This window comes from Rattus rattus, chromosome 1 (assembly GCF_011064425.1).
Source record: "Rattus rattus isolate New Zealand chromosome 1, Rrattus_CSIRO_v1, whole genome shotgun sequence".
In the NCBI taxonomy this organism is placed as follows: domain Eukaryota; kingdom Metazoa; phylum Chordata; class Mammalia; order Rodentia; family Muridae; genus Rattus; species Rattus rattus.
Genome location: NC_046154.1, coordinates 95,753,015 through 95,775,018, shown reverse-complemented (window position 1 = coordinate 95,775,018; position 22,004 = coordinate 95,753,015). Strand labels below are relative to the sequence as shown.

The following is a 22,004-nucleotide window of genomic DNA, read 5'->3' as shown; positions in this document are numbered from 1 at the left end:
ACCCAACAGACTCCACATCTGGGGCTGCAGCTCAATCCCTAATCTTAACCTTTTTAAAAATGCTGTTTTCAAAGTTGTTTGCTACAAAATTACTCCTGACAGGCAAGTGGCCAGACAGAACCTAGAGGAAAAAGAATAGAGAACATGGTAGAATTGTCTGTTCCCAGGAAAATCCTCAAGACGGTGCACAGGAATGGACGAGGAAGTGTCTTTGCTTAAATGTTAAATGAAAAAAAAATAAAAAGGTGTTTCATTAGCGTTGACCTTTATTATTGGGGGTGTTGGACTGCAGAACTTTTCTTTAGTCTTTATGTCCAAATCTGTTTATCCTTAACTTTATGTAGTGAATGCTTGTTCCTTTATTCATGTTTGTTGCTGTTCAGTCTGGGTGAAGCCTGGACATCTTCAGCGTTTCTGTGTGAGGATTCGGCAGCTCCTCTTAGGATATTCGGACTGTTCGTAGCATCACGTTCCCCCCAAAACAACACAGTTTCTGTTCAACGATCTGGTGAGGAAGCCTGGCAATGGGGTTGGGTAGATTTGAAGAGGGAGGTGATGACTTCTCTTCACTGCTCTGTGCTGGGACAGAGTGCATTGAAACATTATTCAGTGACACCTCTGGACTTGGAGTTACTCAGATCTGACACAAAGTCTGTGAAATTGAGACTCAAAAAAGACATTTTCTTTGAGGGGGAGGGGAGTGTATATCATACTTTGCAGTAAGCTAGCCTCAAAATTCAAGCTTGCAATCCTCCTGCCTTGACCTTTTGTGCGCTGATATTACAGGCAAATATTAATAATATTTCAGTGACCTATAGTTGAATCTCTTTTTATTTCAGGCCTCCCTCCCTCCTTTCCTCCTTCCTTCCTTCCTTCCTTCCTTCCTTCCTTCCTTATCTTCCCTTCCCCATTCTACATTTTTTGCTACTTTTTCTTTTCTAGAGGTTTATATAAACACTTCATCATCTTAGCCACTTTTAAATATATGGATTGGTAATGTCAGATATATGAACACTGTTGTGGGACAGATTCTTTAAATTTTGCTTTCTCGTTTGAGGCAGACTCTACTTTGTTGCACAGGCCGGCCTAGAGCTCTCTGTGAAGTCCAAGTTTGTCTCACCTTCATGCGTTCTCTTGCCTAGGTCTCCTCTTGGCTGGGATTGCAGACGTGAACTTTCTTCCCAACTTCCTCCTCTCCCCCCTCAGTGTTGCATATGCTGAGTAAGTGCTCTAGCAGACAGTTTCATTCCTGGGCTTAACAGCTTTTTTGAGGTGTAGTTGATGTGGAACACTGATCTAATAAATACCATTTGATGAATTTGGACACAAACACACACATGCCCAAAACATAAAGATGGTCATTTTACCTGTTACCTGGCATTTTCCTGTACCTGCATCACTTGTGTGTTTGTGATAAAAACACCTAACAAGAAGTAGTGTACATACATTATCTTTTGTCACAGACAATTGTCTTGAACAGACAGAGTATTGAATGTATGCATCTTGCAAGCCAAATATTGTAGCATCTATGGAAAACAGCATGGTGATTTCTCAAAAGATTCAAAACAGAATCACTGAATGATCCAGCAACTCCACTTCTGAGTGTGTATCCAAATGAATTGAAATCAAGATGATGAATAGATACTTACACTCCCAAACTACACACTGATATATAATGACCAGGATATGGAAACAAATTCACAGATGACTACGTAAAAGGAAATATGGCAAATATATATGAAAGAATAGTTTTAGTGTTAATAAAGAAGGAAATTCTATAATATGTGGTAGCATGAGTCCATCCCTGGCCCCCGGTCTCTTAGACCTTGGCCTAAGGGAGATAATATAGCCACAGGATAAATATGAGGAGATGTCGGCGCCTTTTTCTAGGGTGTAAACTATCTCTAGTCAGGGTCCAAAGACTAAAATATAACTCTAACAGAACGCATATGCAAAAACACTTTACCGTTACCTTGTCCCTTTTTTATGACAAGTTTTACTCAGGCTAGCCCAAATCATCCAGGCCTTTCCTGACCCATCTTACGTCCAATCCGTCCCTTCTCCTATGCCGGCCGGGCTCCAGGGACGTCCCGTAGGTGGTACCCCCTTTCTTCTCCGATCCCGGTGGGGCCTCCATTTGTCGGCGACCAACGTGGGGCTCGAACCCACGACCCTGGGATTAAGAGTCCCATGCTCTACCGACTGAGCTAGCCGGGCTCCCTTGGAGCCCGGCCGGCAAGGAGATTCCAGCTCCGTGTGTTAGTAAGCTGCTGTCCTTGTGCATCAGGTGCTGGTGGCTGTGAAATAGAAATGGTTCTCCCTGTCTGGGAGTGTGGTCGTGAGCACTGACGTGACCGTGTAATACAACAATGTCATCTGAAAACTGCCCGTCGTTGGCACTGGCAACAAAGTCTCACGCCCCCGGATTTCCCTGGCGAATTGGCAGGTCAAGGTCTGGCAATAGGGATGATAAATTCATCTCCAAACACATTGTTTCCAGTAAAAGCACTTTTCCAAGTCAGTGTATGATGTTTCCTCTCTCACAAGCCATATAGTTTATTGTTTATCATTTTTATGGTTCATGGGAAATGCTCTTTTATGTATTTAATGTCTTCCTTGGAAAGTAAAGGAAGTACCTGCCATGGGTTTAGGGGGAAAGGAACTTTCCTTTGAATTCTAGAAGCTGTCAAACCTAATGGGGCAGGGCAGCTTGCAAACACTTGTTTGCAAACCATGATACTGAGGATAAGATGACATTCCTTTTCTTTGGCATTTGTAAGTCAGTTTTCATACCCTTAGCAAGATCTGCCCAGGGCCTGGAGCTGGGATCAGGGATATAAAGACAAAAGATTTGATTCTTCTGCCCACCCACCTCTTCACCACTTTCCCCAGGAGACTTGAAAATTGACACATGGCATCCTCCACAATGAATTGTGGGGGCTGTAGATCGAGATGCCAATGTTAGCTAACTAAGAAAGTTAGAATAGTACACAGCAGGCAAAGCATCGATCTCCCGAACCCTTAAGAACTCTTGTCCCTTCAGTGTCCTGATCACGGCAGAGTGTAGACAGGGGCCACCTCTACCCTTGGTGCAGGCTCTGTTGGGCAAGGGATTTTCCTTTCATCTTGTTATCACCTGGGCTGAAGGCATGCTTAACAGGTGACTTGAAGAAATATAAAAATATGTATAGCTTTGTGTTTTTATGCATCTATTGATGCCTAGTATGGCTGAGTGCCTGTAATCCTGGCACTCAGAAAGCACAGGAAAGAAGACTGTAGCTTCTGGGGCTAGCTTGGGCTACACAGCGAGTTTAGGTTAGCCTTGGCTTCATAGCAAGACCTTGGGGAGAGATAGGAGGTGGGGAGAAGAGCAGAGGAGAGGAGAGCAGGATAGAAGGGAGGAGAGCAGGGGGAGGAGAATGGGAAAGGGGATATCTTTCTTGCCTGCATGGAGCAGAATCCCCCGTAAATGCTGTCTAACAAACCACGTTCTTATCCAGAATTCAGGGACTAAGTCAGATCGATCTCTAGGAGAAGGTCCAGTCATGTTTTTGATCATGTCTTAGACATAAGCTAATACTTACCAGTCACTAGGACAAAGCAGAGAACCCAGCTTGAAGTCAACAGTCTGGCTTCTACGCCCTTTCCCTTGGTGAGCTTCATAAAGGAGCCTGGGAATCACAATCCCTTTGGCAATATGGTTGTGAGACTGAAACTAAATCATGTAGGTGATCTCACCTCCTAATAAACCCCCTAACCATGTAGTCATACTTATTACTTTCCATTTTCTTTCCAGAGAGGGCTTAGCTGAATGGACAGTCTTTTCTGAACTCCTCGGGCTCTGCACTTAATAGTCGGTATCTGCTGGTCCTTGTTAGGACTGTGGAGTTACCATCAACACAGTCGGTTTACACCAAATGAAACTCTGTCTTGAAGGTACAGGGATAAAGACTACAGCCGAGTTCAAGGTGAACTTAGTCTAAGACGACAGAGGTAAACAAGCAATTTCAATGCAATTTAAAAATAATAATGATAATGGCTATAATAAAATATTTAAATTGATAATTACCATAATTAGCATTTTTTCAGCATTATGATATGCCTTGAGTGTTTATATTTTGTCATCTCTTCCTCATTATTATGCCACAAGATGGCCATTATTATTTGCATTTGACAGATAATGAAAGGGAGAATAGCTTGCTCTGGGGCAGTCACCAGGGGTATAGTTCACATTCAAATCCAACTCTGTCAGATTCCAAAGTTCGCCTCTTTCCACTGGTCTGAAGTGCGGTCAGCAAACCAGTGCATCTGTAGCTGCAACTGTCAGGCCCCCCCTAAGCCCGCGGTCAGGAGGTAGACAGGGGTCAGAGTACAGTAACTAAGCTCTTGATGATGATCTACAGTGGGAAGCTGATCTTACCCCAGGTCACAAAGGGTGTGTGTGTGTGTGTGTGTGTGTGTGTGTGTGTGTGTGTGTGTATGTGTATGTGTGTGTACGCGCATGCGCACACTCACTTGCAGCTGAGGATAACCTTGAACTCTTGCCTCCTTCTGAGTGCTAGAACTGCAGGCATGGATTCCATCTCTGTTTTATGTTGTATTTGAGTTGGACCCAAGGTTCTGTGCATGCGGAGCAAGCACTGTACCATCCAAGTTATACTCTGAGCCCTGGCTGTTTGTCATTTTGTCTAGAACAAAGAAGATTGTGTTGACTTTATTTCTTGATAATGGGGCCCCAGATGATGAGCACTGAGGGACACTGAGACCAAGCCTGTGTTTTGTAGCAGTGAGTAATGTTGCTTGAGTGTGGAAGGAATGAGAGAAAGCTTTTGTTGGCAACCGTCATTGAGAAAAGTGCCTTCCAACTCTGGCAACTGGACTGCCATTCTCTGGCTATTGTGATGCACACCTGTAGTCCCAGCACTCCAGAGGGAGACTGAGATCAGGCCAGCTTGGGTTGTAGAACAACACTCAATCCTCTTACCACAGCCTTTCCCCCCAACACTGCCATTCTAAATCAGCCATTCTCTTTCACAGCAAGTGTAGTCTTTTCTCTTAGAAGATACATGTCATGACCTCAAGAGTCAAGAATGCTGTCATCAGAGCAAGTCCCTCTCACTGATGAGCTTCCTTGCCTCCTTTCCTGATGCTATGGCAAAACTCAATCCGAAGGCCCCCTTGCCAGTTTCTTACACCACGGTCTTGCTCTATGAGCCAATAAATTCCTCACCTTTGTAAATTGACCAGTTTCAATTATTCTGTAACAGCAGCAAAGAAGAGACTTAGGCAGGTTCAGCAGTATCATTACATTCCTACCATAGCAATCTGTTACTTCAGGCTTTCTAGGGGACAGGGTCTAGGTAAAGAGGAGCGAGCTTTTTGAGGACCAGGAAGTAGTAGAGTGTTGGCAGGTGAAAGTTACAAGGGAGACAGTGAGATACCACATCCCAGAGACTTCTTTAAAATGGATTCATATTTTATTAGCCCCGTTTTACACTTATTTATTTATTTTGCATGGTGGGGTGCCTGGAAGTGCTATGGTACACGTTGCCTGATAGGTATTGGTTCTCTGTTTGCTTCATTTGGGCCCCAGTGACTGAACTCAGGTCGTTAGGCCTGACACCATGCATTCTTATCTATCGAGCCATCTTGCTGGCCCTTATTGTACCTTTGAGACATAATCTTGCTATGTAGCCTAAGTTAACCTTGAACTCCTGAACTTCCTGCCTCAGCCTCCAAATATCTTCTGTGTGCTGCCACACCCGGCATTAACATTCGATTCTAAGCCTCTCAGTGAAATGTCATCTTCTCAGAACTAGACGATAGCACGGAATAAGGAAACAATTTTCTTATGTCCACTCTACCTCAAGCCATCTTGAAAGAGAAGCTAATCAAGCATTCACTGCCCAGTTTACCTAAGTCAGTTATAATTATTAAATAAACAAGACGCACAACAGGGAGGTTCCTTTGGTCTAGTCACCTTGTGTGATAATGCCTACCACCCATTTTTGCTGACACTGCTTTTGTTACATAAGAAAACTGTACTTTTCCTAAGCAGCTGATGCTTCCTCTAATCTGACAGGACTGGTGATTCACATGCACCTTGATAAATGTTTCCGACTTTGCTTTCGACTTTGAGAACCATAACACTTCATCGGTGTTCATTTCCTCCTTGTACAGTGTAGGGAAGCTGCCCCACTCTCTTTCATGTAACATTTCCTTGGTTGTTTTTCTTGTATTGTAGCATTGGTTTTTATTTTTTTTTCAAAAAAGCGTCTTTAAGTTCTCATAGGTAGAATACGTGTAAATGTCCATAAGGGACCATACTAATTACATAGAAATGAAAAATGAGGAAACTGAATGAAATCCAACCTCTATCAATAAGTCAGTAAGTATTTGAGTAATTTTACATGAAGGACAGGAAGGGATGAGTCACTTTGGGAGAAGATTGTCCTCTGGAAACAGAGGTGTCCACACTGAATTGATTAAATATGAGATCAAATGCAATGTGGGGGCTGGGCTAGTACTTACCCAGCATGCATGAAGTCTGGGGTTCAATCCCCAATACCACAGGGGTTAGGAAAGAGCAATTCTGGAAAGAAAGATTTAGAAGTCATCAAGCAAGTTGTCAGAACTATCAGAAGAACAGTTCATTAAGAGAAGCCACTTCTCCCCAGACAACAGCAAAAGGAAAAGACATATGGCCAAGACAAGGTCCAAATTATCCCATGGCTGATGGTATACATATGTATGTTAGTCATACAGCGCGGAGTGAACGGTGGGACACCACCCTTACTCCTAATATTAAATCATATGACAGGCTGTGAAATGTCAGATTCAACTCAACACTAGAATTGCCTCCTATAATATATACGTTCTCTGGACATATATACTTTTCCTACTTGAGTGTACAGATCAAGTATTTGTGGTTTCTAAGTAAGAACTCCATATGCTTAGAGAAGGAATATTTTGTCATGAAACTTTGAAATGTATCACCAATGGGAAAATTCCGATTGCTTCAGGGTCAATCTGTCTGTCTGCTCTCTGGCACATGGCAGGATGACAATCAGTCATATTGTGAAATAAAATGGTTTCCATTCTTATATTTTAATGAGATGCTTTAAAACTTAAGAGTAGAGATAGCTTAGTGTGTACCAAATAAAATGTCACAAAATATCACAAAGGGCCACAGGTTTTCTTATTAGGGTCTCTAAACAGTTTATGTGGAAAAAAAAGATTTTTCAAACAGTTCTTTTACTATCCTCCAACCATTGCCTTGCTTGGTTCTGGTTAATCGATCAGCCATGAAGAAGAGATACAAGTATGTGAACCTCAAATCCTTGTCTTCTGGAAAAATAAGCAAGTAAAACACATAGAGAATAAAGAAAATCCCAGTTGGTAAGGAAGAAAAACAATGGCAATAATGAAAATGAGTCAAAACATCACAGAAAATTAGCAGTTTTTTGCACAAGTGGCCGCTTGGGTCCTGTGATCCTTAGTGCATCCTCAACTAATAAAGGTTCTTTTAACCTCATTGGCTGGGGGGGTCATTGAAGGTGGCCTTTTCCTGGATTGCATTTCTCCACAGACATCTTGGAGGTCCTTGATCTTGAGTTGGATTCTGCCATCTTGAAACCACCTACCTCTCTATGTGGACCCTCGTCCCTGACCCCTGCACTTTGTTTGCTACTGCAGAACAGGCAGACTTGCTGCAGACATAGCTAGCTGCACTGAAAACTGCATCCATTTCATTTCTTAATCTTTAAAGCTTATTTTATATGCATGTTGTTTTGCTTACATGTATGTCTGTCCACCACACATATGCTTGTGTATTAGGACATGTACTGGTTAGATTTTCATCAACTGGACACAAACTGAGATACCTAAGAGGAGGGAACCTTAGGTGAGGAATTGCTCCCATCAGATTGGCTTGTGGGCAGGTCTGTGGGAGAGGTGTCTTAACTGGTGGTTGATGAACGACAACCTACAGTGGATGGTGCCAACCCTAGGCAAGTTGTCCTGAGCTCTATAGGAGAGCAAAATGGCAAGCCTTGTGGAGTGAGCCAGGAAACAATATTCTCCCAAGGTCTTTGCTTTGGTTCCTGCCTCCAGTGTTCCTGCTTTGAGCTCCTGCCTTGACTTCAGTCTATGATGGATTGTGACTTGCAAGCCAAAGCCAACACCTTCCTCCCTACCATTGATTTTTGTTGTGTTTTATCACAGTAACAGAGAAATAAACTAAGATAGCGCTAGTCAAACTTTTTAGCTTTCCTTATAGTTACGTTAGGGTTTATGTGCTGATTCGAATGAGAATGGTCACCATATAGTCATATATTTGAATTCTAGGTTCACAGTTGGTGGAACTGTTTGGGAAGGATTAGGAACTAATTGGAGGAGGTGTGTCACTGGGGATAGACTTTGAGGTTTCAAAAAGCCCATGCCATTCCCAGATATGTCTCTCTACGTCTCTCTTTGGCCCGTGGTTGTGGATCAGATGTTCCAGTGCCTGCTACCGTGCTTTCCGCTGTTATGGTTGTTGATTCTAACGCTCTGCAATGGTGAGCCTGGAACTCAATGTCTTATGCAATCCTTTAATTATGGAGTTTTGTCCAGAAATAGAAAGTTAGCTAACATGAATCAATGAGTTCTTGCCAATAAAACCTAGGCAAACGTGATGTCCACTATTGTGTGGTCTAATGCTCTAATATGATAACACCCATCACACAGGAATCCTGTTAAATGAAGACGATTCTGTGGGTTTGAGTGGGGTCGGGGACCCTACATTTTGACGGAGTCTCAAATGACGACAATGATGTATGGTTCACAGATAATGCATCAAGTCATCAGAATGGACACTAGTTATAGTCTGACCCTAAAATGTCCTGTGGGGACTTCTATGACTTATCAGCATTTTCTGCACAACTATAAGCAAATTGCTCAAGAGAGCAGAGACCCTGCATAGATGCAAGACAATTAAATCAACACTCCCTAGGGAGCTGCTGAGAGACTATGAAAATAGCAAGAGGTAAAGTCCTCAAGATGGTAGCATGCTTGTGACTAAGTTGTGACTTGCTTTAGCTCTCCTAGTTCCAACTGCCATTGCTGAGTCCTGTCTCGTCCTTTCTCCTTAGGACCACACCAACCTTTTACCAGGTATAATGATAGCTACTAGAGAAGTCACAGAGTCAGATGAGATTCTTTTTCTCAGTAATTAGGAGAGGAGATAAGAAAGATGATATCATTTAGGGGTGTGAAAATTTAGCAGACATATCGGGAACAGCTTCTACATGTGATTACTAACATTGGCCTTGCATGATGGGTTGGCTTAGAACACTTAATAACCAGGAAAAGGAAGGTCACCGCAGGGTATTTAAAAGGTGATGACAGGAAAGTGCACAAGGAAATGGGAGAATGGTGTTGGTGGTCAAGTGTAGGGTGGCATACAGAATACAATTGAAGTTAAGATTGTATCATGGAAAACTTCAAGCGGTGGTCTAAGGAGCTGGGGTTTTATCCTGGGAAAGCAGGGATCTCGTGGCTACCACACACCCCCTTAATTTTTTTTACAAGGGTGCTAAGCACCTGAACTTAGTTTCCCTTAATTGTGAAACAAGCAGTTTACCCACTGAGGCATCTCATCTCCAAGGGTATGGAACTCTTGATGGCTTTAAACAGAAGTAGGCTCTCTCTGGGAAGAATGCAGAGGGCACTGGGTTACAAGGTTCTGGACCTCTCCTATCCAAGGGCCTGCTACAACAGTCTAGGTAGAAGATGTAAGGTTTGTGGATGCTGAGCACAAAGGTGAAATACTGGGAATTCCCTGACAGTACTGTAAGGAAGATGGAGTTGCACTTCTCCACACACCACACCCCCTTTTCAGAAAGGAGGAAGCTCCTTAGGCTGGGTCTTGACATGTCAGTGTGTCTTGTCTTGGTTACAGGTAGCCAAGGCACATCTGCCATGGAGACAGTCTTTAGATCTCTGGCTTCTAACGCCAAGCTCGGTATGTTTTCCACCCAAGAACAATGCTGTTGCCAGGGTCATAAGTGCCCTCTAAATTTGCCATAATTTACACCTTGCAACTTGGCCACCGTTGCAAACTTTAATTTGAATAGTTTTGAGTCACCCAGTTGGGAAATTTACTGGAACTCTGTTTCACCATAACCTGCCAATAGCAGCTTTGAGACACACTAATCCTACAGTGGGCACATAGACCTGTTACCACTTCTCTGGCGCTATACCCAATGTGAGTGACAGAGTCTAGAAAGAGTACCCCCAATCCTCCAAGGACTCCCCTCATTCCACATCTGACCTAGACTGAAGGGACAGGGCTCAGCTATTGCTCTTCTTGTTATCTTTTCCAGTACTAGTGATGGGGGTCTATAGGAGAGAGACAGGTCATAGGCCACAGACTCTTGTTTGGAAACAACTATGGAAAGATACTCTAATGGCTTTTCAAGATCAGTCTCAGAGGGGAGTTCTTTTTCTATCTGTCACCAGGCAGACGTTTCTTTATACCTTATATCTGTAATTTGCAAATTACCTCATGTCTGTTACTTACTAACTCTATGAGTTGGAACAAATAATACAACATCCCCAAACCATGGTTTCTATAGTTCTAAGTGACAATAGGGGTGGTTTGCCATCTGAAACTTTATAAGGTTAGGGTGACAAAGTTCTGAGTGGAAAGCATTGTCTTGTGTTTCAGCTGCTACCTCAATGCTGGTATCCAAACAACAACACTGCCAGTCACCCCAACCGTCCGATCTGAGAGTATCCTGGTTTGGGAATAAGACTTCTTATCAGTCAAGCCTTCTCTATGGGTGACCTTGGACCAGGAAGCCTTTCATACAATGAGTCAGGACTTCAACTCCTCTACCTAGGGTTGTTTTTCTTATTTAGGGGGGTAGTAGAGTTCCTGTCTTGTCTAAAGAGTAAGATATGTCACTCCCGCTCACTCTTGTGGAATAGTCAAATAACCCCTCTAAGAAGCAGGGGGTGCTGGGAAATGAGGGTTGTGATATGATAGCGAGAGGTTTTTTTCTATGAGAGAGAAGTTATTTGTGGGAAGCAAGCACTGTTTCTGTCATAGAGGAGGGACTACTGTGGTAGAATTAAGCTACGAGGAAAGGAATCCAGGTTGGTGCGGTGACAATATGTTAACATATTTACATCCATTTTAGTTGTGCTAGATTTTAGTTGGGCAAGTCCTGCCCTGCTTGGCACCTGGATCTGAGCGAGAAAACATGTGGGGCTGGTGACTCAGACTTGTTTGGGTCTCAGAGAGGATGTCCTTGAACCCTTTGCTCAATAAACACCTTCCTCCTGCAAGGAGGTGAGAGGTCATCTGTCTGCCCACTTTGACACCTTCACCCAGTGACCTTTGGGGTCTTCAGATACCTTCAGGGTAACTTGGCGTGAGATCCGTACAAATAGTCCTTGGATTTGACTGTGTCTGACTCATCACAACTCTGAGTGTGAGAAAGCAAAAACAGACCAACAGCAACGGGATGGTGCCATCCAGACCTGGGTCCTGTAAACAGACTGTGACCCACATCCTGCCTAGTATGTGGGATGGAGTGAGAGTCCTGACAGTGAGTACGCAGAGCTTTGGACAGCAGACCACGACGTGCAAAGGCACAGCCAGATCACATCCTGTGAACGATGGGGAGGCCGGATGAGGGAAAAGTATGTCTTTACATCAGGAACAACTGGTCCTGTGTATTTAACTCAGGTTTGTAAGTCTAGATAAAAGTTGGTTATCCTTTGTAAGTTTCAGTTTCCCCGAACTGAAAAAATTGGCATAATATTATGGATTCAAAATACTTTAGAAATTTGTGAGTCAATTTATCCCGGCACCCAGTGCAAATTCTGCTATAAACAAATGCAAGTAATATTTTCCCCTGTTCTTTCTGTGTGGTGTAAGGGAAGCTGTTATTCTTTCAGTTAATGAACATGAATAACACCAATAACAACCCTGTTTCAAGTTCCTCTTATGAGCCACATAGTTCTTGCAGCAACTGTAATACTGACGGTATGATTTCTATGTTAGAGCAGACACTGAGAGTATACCAGGGACCCCAAGGGACAGACATTTTGCTACTGGCTTTTTATGAGAGAGAGAGAGAGAGAGAGAGAGAGAGAGAGAGAGAGAGAGAGAGAGAGAGAGAGAGAGAGAGAGAGAGAGAGAGAGAGAGAGAGAGAGAGAACAAAAAGCAATGGGTTCTCAGAGGGGCTGGAAATGTCATGTCTAGTAAGCCATGGGGCAAGGTCTCTAACCCCCCAGCTCAGCCTTGCGTAAAGGATTTTCACCTCAGTCCACTTCCTTGGTTTTATTGATTGACACATTTGCAAAGAACTCCCTCATCTCAGCTACATAGCAAAGAGTGATCAGAAGCCGCCTATGCCCAAGATTTGCTGATTGGAATGTATTTGTTGAGCCCAAATTATCAGTAACTCTGGGAATTTGCTAGAAATGCTCATTGTCAGGCCTATCCCCAGACTTTCTGGACCAGAATCTGCATTTTCACAAGGTACCTGGGATAGCTATCAGAAAGATCAGAAGGCAGAAACTCACTCCCCTAGAAGGATTAAGTGGGAATTCTCCTTTTCAGGGACCTCTGCCCTTCATGTCTCATAGTTTCTTCTTCTTCTTCTTCTTCTTCTTCTTCTTCTTCTTCTTCTTCTTCTTCTTCTTCTTCTTCTTCTTCTTCTTCTTCTTCTTCTTCTTCTTCTTCTTCTTCTTCTTCTTCTTCTTCTTCTTCTTCTTCTTCATCTTCATCATCATCATCACCATCACCATCACCACCGCCATCATCATCATCATCATCATTTTCCTGCTAGAACCCTCTACTCAACAAATCCCTTTCCTTTGTGTGTTGACCCACCAAATTTAGTTTCTTGCCCAAGCATGGGTGGAAGCTTAGATTCTAGGACAAGAGCAAGTTTGCTGTGGCCGACCATCAAGAAATGGCAACCACTCTCAATGATCTTTAACTGCCAATAGTCCTTTAATGAGGAGCAGGGTCCTCAGAATCCCTCTCCTATCAGTTTGTCTTGTTCAGGTCTTGAACACAGTGTTGTTTGTAATAGACTTGTCCTGCTCTTGAGTGTACCACAGAGTCCCAACACTTGAGCCTGATGATCTGGGGGAAGATGTGTGGCACATGTCCTGGGCCTTGGCAGAAGGGGAGATGCAACAAATGAGGCTTCAACTGTAGAGAAACCTAGGGCCCTAGGTTTCTGTTGGAGTTAGAGATCCAGTTCCTGGAAGCTGAAGTTTACCCATGCTTTTCAAGGTGGTTCTTGCAGATCCCATAGTTAACCTATGATTAACTTTAGCACCACTATCATGCCCATGTTTGGTCTGTGATATAGAAGGTGTGACCATAGGATGTTCAGGCCCATTTATCCAATTGTCTATTTGAGGTGATTCTAGAACCACAAAATACTGAAAATGAATCTCTTCTTGGAGGAAGGCGACCATTTGATGGACATAGATTCAAGACGAGACAAAGGAGCCATGCTTGACGTGCGAGTCTTCTCATGTGCCCCAGTGGGAAACAGATGCTATTTATAGATTTTGAACACCTGCAGCAGCCAGGCACCGGAAAGAGACATGGCACATCTCTTCATGGTTAATTCTTATGACCCTTCAGGTAACACCATTGCTTTTATCAAAAAAGAAAACTGAGGCTCAGAGAGGTCATGCCACTTCCAGAGTCAAACTGACAGTGGTAGCAACAAGATTATGTTCAACCTTCTTTTCCAAATGTGAAATGGTGTTCTAATTGCAATGTGTTTCCACAATGCGTGAGTTTGAATCCTAATCCTTAGCGTAGCAGTGTTGGAAGGTGAAGCTAATGGGAAATGTTTGAGTCCCATTATGAATAGGTTATTGCCAGTCATTGAAGAGTTTGAAGCCAGGGGTTGAATATCTTGCTCTGTCTTGAGTGTGTGCATGCCCTTCTGCCTTGCATCATGGGATGACTTTGTAAAGGCTCCTTCCAGATAAGGGATCCTTCGTCTTTGACCTCCTAACCAGAACTACAGCGATAAATTACTTTCTTAAAATGGTATAAAGGCATAAGCTGTTATGAAAACACAAATTGGATTTAGGTCAATGGGATTATAAGGGGGTATGGATCATGCATTTCATAATTAGGGATGGGAATTGACATTCAAATAAAGGAAATCTTTAAGGGATCTTTGAAGTGTCTCAGACTGTCATTCCCCCCATCACTTCTGAGGAGATTGGGGAAGAAGGAGGAGGCTAATTGTTTGTCATACATGGGGAGGAAATGGCTTTAATGATATCATACATATACTCATGGATGAGTCATTGTTTCTAGAGATGCAGATCATTGACACTGGTTAACATGGAGTCACACAACCAACCGTGCTGCAAAGGAGATGGTGGCAAACTGGCAAAATGGAAGCTGTAAGTCCCCTGAAGGACAAGACAAAGCCAGATGGGAATCCATTCTTAAGAGCCTCAGAGAAAGAAAGACTTACTCCTAATACTTTTGTAGTTCACCCAATTAGTTAGGGTCAGTCCCAGGAAGATGATTCACAAGTCACGAAAGGGAACTCTGGGAGCAAGGGAATGTGAGTTCGAGCTTCCAGAATCCACATTAAAAAGATAGGGTTCATAGGGCACCCAGCCCAGCTCAGCTATCTAATCCCATCAATGAGAGACCAACTCTTAAAAACAAGGTAGATGGCACTTGATGAATGGGAGCTGAGATCTTTGGCCTACACACACACATGTGCATGTGTGTGTGCTTGCACGTGCATGTGTGCATATGTGTGTGTGTGTGCACGCGTGTGTGTGCACCCATGTGTGCACACATGCATGTGACTGAAATACATCTATCTTCTGTGCAAAACAAAATAACTTTCAGGGGCAGAGAGCTGCTGCTGGGATGTGTGCATCTGACCCACAAGCAAGAATCCCCAGTGTTCCCCCTACTTTGAATCTGCACCAAATTTCTCCTAAACTTTTCCAAAACATCAGCAATAGGCAAACGCCCAAAACCAACCCAGTGTCACTCAGGTGGTTTCCTTCTTTCCACGTGCTGGCTCTTGCTTGGTAGACACTCTGTGCTCCACTGGCTTGTAAATGGGTAAGAGGACAACAGCCATGAGTCTCTGAGTTTACTGTCCTCAGTCCTTTGTGGTGGGAGGAACCACAGTGTTCTCTCCAAGCTGTTTCCTAGAAGTCACTTGATTTGCTTTAAAGATCCTTGTAGAACACCTGTTTTGTGTAACAAGCTAGACTGGGAGACAAGGCTGACACGTGTAAGCCAGATGGGAACTGCCTTTCATCACCTTGCTCTGCTTCTTCAAGGCTTCGTCCTATTTCTAGCCTTCCTAATATGGAGGAGTCTTCCAACACCATTTTTACTCAATACAAAAGGGAGATGGAGGAAGGGGTTTTTCAGATCTCAGAGGGAAGCACTGACAACATTCTTCTGCAGTGTTTCCACTTTTCAACATTAGTTCTGGTACAAGTCCAGGTTACTAGTCATGGATTCTTTGCTCTCCCTTTCCCCAGCAGTGTTGGGACCACTTTCCTTCACTCAAGTAGGCACCCCCACTCCCACATGTCTAGCACTATCTCTAGAGAGTAGAACAATTCATTTCCGCCTTAGCTTTTTATAACCAATTTTCTACATGCACATGGCATCATGATTCTTGGAAAACTAAGTGAATCTCCAGTTCCACTATGACAATATAGTAGAGCTGCTAGTTAGCGGGTTCCAATTTACACCCAAAGATTATGGTCTTAGTTTTCAAATGTGAACAAGGAACCCCTGTTTTGCATGCTGGATTTGAATGACAGCTCTCCAAACCTGTTGGTGTTGAGAGTTACACCTGTGATTAATTCCAGCTGTTGGCTGAAGCAGGGGCTTGGAGAGCTTGAGGGCCAGCCTGGATAACACTGAAACATTACAGAACCTATACCAGATAAACTAAATCAAAATTTCTTTCTCCCTTGACTTTTTTTTTCTATTATTGGATTTTTTTAAATGTACATTTCAAATGTTATCCCCTTTCCTGGTTTTCCCTCCAGAAACATGCTATTTCCCTCTGCTTCTATGACTGTGTCCCTGCCCCCCATTCCATCCCACCCACTGCCCTGACATTCCCCTACACTGAGGCACCAAGCCTTCACAGGACCAAGGCCCTCTCCTCCCACTGATGCCTGGCAAGGCCATCCTCTGCTACATATGTGGTGGGAGCCATATAGCTCCATCACTGTGTACTCTTGGGGTGGTGGTTTAGTCCCTGGGAGCTCTTGGGGGGAGTCTGGTTGGTTGATACTGTTGTTCTTCTTATGGGGTTGCAAACACCTTCAGCTCCTTCAGTCCTTTCTCTAACCCCTCCACTAGGGATGCATTTCTCAGTTTAATGGTTGGCTACAAGCATCCACCTCTGTATTTGTCAGGCTCTGGCAGAGCCTCTCAGTAGATAGATATATCAGGCTCCTGTCAGCATGCACTTCTTGACATCAGCAATATTGTCTGGGTTTGGGGCTATATATGGGATGGATCATCAGGTGGTGCAGTCTCTGGATGGCCTTTCTTTCAGTCTCTGCTCCACTATTTGTCCATGTCTTTCCTCCCATGAGTATTTTGTTCCCCCTTCTAAGAAGGACTGGAGCATCCACACTTTGGTCTTCCTTCTTCTTGAGCTTCATGTGATCTTGGTTATTCCTAGCTTTTGGACTAATATCCACTGATCGGTGAGTGCATACCATATGTGTTCTTTTGTGATTGGGTTACCTAACTCAGAATGATAATTTCTACTTCCATCCATTTACCTAAGAATTTCATGAAGTCATTGTTTTTAATTGCTAAGTAGTACTCCATTGTGCAAATGTAACACATTCTCTGTATCCATTGCTCTGTTGAAGGATATCTGGGTTCTTTCCAGCTTCTGACTATTATAAATAACGCTGCTATGAACACAGTGGAGCATGTGTCCTTGCTATACATTGGAACATCTTTTGGGTATATGCCAAAAGTGGTATAGCTGGGTCATCAGGAAGTACTATGTCCAATTTTCTGAGGAACCTCCAGACTAAGTGGTTGCACCAGCTTGCAATCCCACCAACAGTGGAGGAGTGTTCCTCTTTCTCCACATCCTCGCCAGCATCTGCTGTCTCCTGAGTTTTTGATCTTAGCCATTCTGACGGGTATGAAGTGGAATCTTAGGGTTGTTTTGATTTGCATTTCCCTGATGACTAAGGATGTTGGACATTTCTTTAGGTGCTTCTAGGCTATCCGATATTCCTTTGTTTAGCTCTGTACCCCATTTTTTTTAAAAAAAGGGTTATTTGGTTCTCTGTAGTTTAACTTCTTGAGTTCTTTGTATATATTGGATATTAGCCCTCATTCTGATGTAGGATTGGTAAAGATCTTTTCCTAATCTGTTGGTTGCTGTTCAACAGTGTCCTTTGCCTTACAGAAGCATTGCAATCTTATGAGGCCCCATTTGTTGATTCTTGCCTTAGAGCATATGCCATTGGTGTTCTGTTCAGAAAAATTTCCCCAGTGCCCATGTGTTTGAGGCTCCTCTCCACTTTCTCTTCTACTAGTTTCAGTGTATTTGGTTTTATGTGGATGTCCTTGATACACTTGGACTTGAACTTTGTACAGGGCAATGAGAATGGATCGATTTGCCCTTCTACATGCTGACTGTCAGTTGAACCAGCACCATTTGTTGAAAATGCTGCCTTTTTTTCCTATTGAATGGCTTTAGCTTCTTTGATGAAGTGACCATAGGTGTGTGGGTTCATTTCTGGGTCTTCAATTCTATTCCATTTATCTACCTGCCTGTCTCTATACCAGCACTGTACAGCTTTTATCAGTATTGCTCTGTAATATAACAAGAGGTTAGGGATGGTGATCATCCCAGAAGTTCTTTTATTGTTGAGAATAGTTTTTGCTTTTCTGTTTGTTTTTTTTTTTTTTTGTTTTGTTTTGTTTTGGTTTGTTTTTTTTGTTATTCCAAATGAAATTGCAAATTGCTCTTTCTAACTCTGAAGAATTGAGTTGGAATTTTGATGAGGATTGCATTGAATCTGTAGATTGCTTTCAGCAAGATGGCCATTTTTTTTAGTATATTTATCCTGCCAATCTATGAGCATGGGAGATCTTTTCATCTTCTGAGATCTTTTTCAATTTCTTTCTTCAGAGATTTGAAGTTCTTGTCATACAGATCTTTCACTTGCTTTGTTAGAGTCATCCCAAGGTATTTTATATTATTTGTGACTATTGTGAAGGGTGTTGTTTCCCTAAATTTTTTTATCAGTCTGTTTATCCTTTGAGTAGAGGAAGGTTACTGATTTGAGTTAATTTTATATCCAGCCACTTTGCTGAGTTCTCTGGTGGAATTTTTGGGGTCACTTAAATATACTATCATATCATCTGCAAATAGTGATATTTTGACTTCTTCCTTTCCAATTTGTGTCCCTTTGATCTCCTTCTGTTGTCTAATTGCTCCAGCTAGGATTTTGTGTACTATATTGAATAGGTAGAGAGACAGTGGGTAGCCTTATCTAGTCCCTGATGTTAGTGGGAATGCTTCAAGTTCCTCTCCATTTAGTTTGATGTTGGCTACTGGTTTGCTGTATATTGCTTTTACTATGTTTAGGTGTGAGCCTTGAATTCCTGATTTTTCCAAGATTTTTTATCATAAAGGGGTGTTGAATTACGTCAAATGCTTTCTCAGCATCTAATGAGATGATCATGCAGTTCTTTTCTTTGTGCTTGTTTATATAGTAGATTACATTGATGGATTTCTTTATATTGAACCATCCCTGCATCACTGGAATAAAGCCTACTTGATCATGATGGATGATCATTTTTTATTGAGTATTTTGGCATTGATATTCATAAGGGAAATTGGTCTGAAGTTCCCTTTCTTTGTTGGGTCTTTGTGTGGTTTAGATATAAGCATAATTGTGGCTTCATAGAATGAATTGGGCAGTGTTTCTTCTGTTTCTATTTTGTGGAATAATTTGGAGAGTATTGGAATTAGGTCTTCTATGAAAGTCTGACAGAATTTTTTACTAAATCCATCTGGTCCTGGGTACTGTTTTGGTTGGAAGACTTTTAATAAATGTTTCTATTTCTTTAGGGATTATGGGACTGTTTTGATTGTTTATCTGATCCTGATTTAAGTTTGTACTTGGTATCTGTCTAGAAAATTGTCCATTTCATCCAGATTTTCCAGTTTGGTTGAGTATAGGCTTTTGCAGTAGGATCTTTTGATATTTTTAATTTCCTCAGATTTTTTGTTATGTCTCCCTTTTCATTTCTGATTTTGTTAATTTGGATATATTCTCTGTGCCCTCTGGTTAGACTGGCTAAAGGTTTATCTCTTGTTGATTTTCTCAAAGAACCAGCTCCTGGTCTTGTTGATTATTTCCATAGTTCTTTTTATTTCTACTTGGTTGATTTCAGCCCTGAGTTTGATTATTTCCTACTGTCTACTCCTCTTGGGTATATTTGTTTCTTTTTGTTTTAGAGCTTTCAGGGGTGCTGTCAAGTGTATGTCAGTGTATGCTCTCTCCAGTTTGTTTTTGGAGGCACTCAGAGTTTTCCTCTTAGCCCTGCTTTCATTGTGTCCCATAAATTTGGGTTTGTTGTGCCTTCATTTTCATTAAATTCTAAAAAGGTTTTGATTTCTTTCTTTATTTCTTCCTTGACTAAGTTATCATTGAGTAGAGCATTGTTCAGCTTCCATGTGTATGTGGGCTCTCGTTTTTGTTGTTATTGAAAACCAGCCTTAGTCTGTGGTGATCTGATAGGATGCATGGGATTATTTCAATCTTCTTGTATCTGTTGAGGCCTGTTTTGTGACCAGTTATATGGTCAATTTTGGAGAAGGTACCATGAGGTGCTGAGAAGAAGGTATATTCTTTTGTTTTAGGATGAAATGTTCTATAGATGTCTGTTAAATCCATTTGGTTCATAACTTCTGTTAGTTTTACTGTATCTCTGTTTAGTTTCTGTTTCCACAATTTGTCCATTGATGAGAGTGGGGCGTTGAAGTCTCCCACTAGTATTGTTTGAGGTGCTGTGTGTGCTTCGAGCTTCAGTGAAGTTTCTTTTATGAGTGTAGATGCCCTTGCATTTGGAGCATAAATATTCAGAACTGAGAGTTTGTTTTGGTGGATTTTTCCTTTGTAGAGTGTGAAGTGTACTTCCTTATCTTTTTTTTTTTAATAACTTTTGGTTGGAAGTCTATTTCATTTGACATTAGAGTGGATACTCCAGCTTGTTTCTTGGGACCATTTGCTTGGAAATTTTTTTTCTCAACATTTTACTCTAAGGCAGTGTCTGTCTCTGTCACTGACGTGTTTTTCCCATATGCAGCAAAATGTTGGGTCCTGTTTATGTATCCAGTCTCTTAGGCTATATCTTCTTATTGGGGAATTGAGTCTATTGATGTTAAGAGATATTAAAAAATAGTGATTATTGTTTCCTGTTATTTTGTTTGTAGAGGTGGAATTATATTTGTGTGGCTCTCTTCTTTTGGGTTAGTTGAAATTAGATTACTTTCTTGCTTTTTCTAGGGTGTAGTTTCCTTCCTTGTTTTAAAGACCAGCTCTTTCCCAGCGGGTTCTTGGTACAGAGAGCAGTGGCGCAGAGTCAACTCAGGTCACAGACAGAAACTGGAAGGATCGTGTCCCATATTGCTCTTCATTTCCTATGTCCTAAGGTCTTTGGGTGGGTGCCCCTGAGCAGAAGTGGTGGGCCTTACCTGTGTTCTCAGGTGTGTCAGCACTCCTGGGAGACCAGTTCTCTCCCAGTGGAATCTGGGTACAGAGAGCTATGGCACAGGGTCAGCTATGGGCGCAGACCTAAAACAGAATTTCTTAACTCTCTGCACATAAGATTCAGCTGGACAATTATCCTTCCTTTCCTCTCCTGTCCTTCCCTGCCTACTCCTCACTGATTCTATCTCCTCTTCTCTTCTCCTTTCTCCTATTTGTTCCCCAGGGTCTTGCTATATAGCACTCTCAATTCTCCCACCTTAGCTTCTCGAGTGCTGGGATTTTGAGTGTATCCAATCATGTCACAACACAGTTTCTTTGCAAAATGGCCTTGAAACCATCGAACTATGTAACAAGACTTGTAATCATTCTCATTGAAGTACCTGCTGTATTCTGTTTTTCACTAACCGTCTTATGTGACTCATATGCAGGTAGCATTTGAGTTATGGGAATTCAGTGATGAAAGGTCAATCATTTCTTGCTGGGATTGGAAAAGGAAAGAGTGAAGAAATGCTACCTGGAGGAGGCAGGTGGTGTTTATGGCGGCTCTAAGAGAATGGTGGAGCTTCTAACAGCTGGGGAGAGTGGCTTGTGTAAATTGTCCAGTTCAACTCAAGTTACTGAAAACAGAAGCAGTGGACCCACAGTATAAGCTGACTCAAATGTGGAATAAAAATTTCATCAGTGTGACAGCCTTTGTCTTGCTTGACCTTACTAGCAGCAGAGTCCCTTTCCTTTCTCCCTAGAAGATTAGTAACTCCTCAAATATAGTCACTAAGGCTTTCAGGCTCCATAAGTATTCGGCATCATGAAATATTGTAGAAATGCTGACATTTAAATATCAAAATTCCCTCTCCAAAATAGCATCTAACATTTGAAAGTGGTACAAATATCTGTTGACAGCTTCATGTTTCGATGGGAAGTTCAAATATGAACACTTCCATTTCTTCCATAGCCAGCTCTCCAGCTCTCTCCTGAAGGCGTTGGAATGGAAGCACTCTGTGCTAAACATGAGGAGGCTAACAGTGATAGCCATCGGTCAATACTGAACTTAGTGGCTGACTGCCTTTCTCTCCTTAATGCTATTTGCTAAACTAACACCAGTGAGAGTCCTTAATAAGGGCTGTTAGCTCATAACAATGGTGTTTGTTGAGTTTGCTAAAGTGAGATGGTGCTTATATTTGCTCCACTGCCCTTGAGGGTGCTGCTTCAGAAG

At 42.3% G+C, this 22,004-nt stretch overlaps 1 non-coding gene across 1 annotated transcript; it reads right to left on the bottom strand.

The window, feature by feature from the left end:
* Nucleotides 1-2,144: 2,144 nt before the first annotated feature.
* On the bottom strand, nt 2,145-2,217 carry Trnak-cuu. Its single transcript has one exon. It is a non-coding gene; the product is annotated as a tRNA-Lys (tRNA).
* Between the last annotated feature and the right edge of the window lie 19,787 nt (nt 2,218-22,004).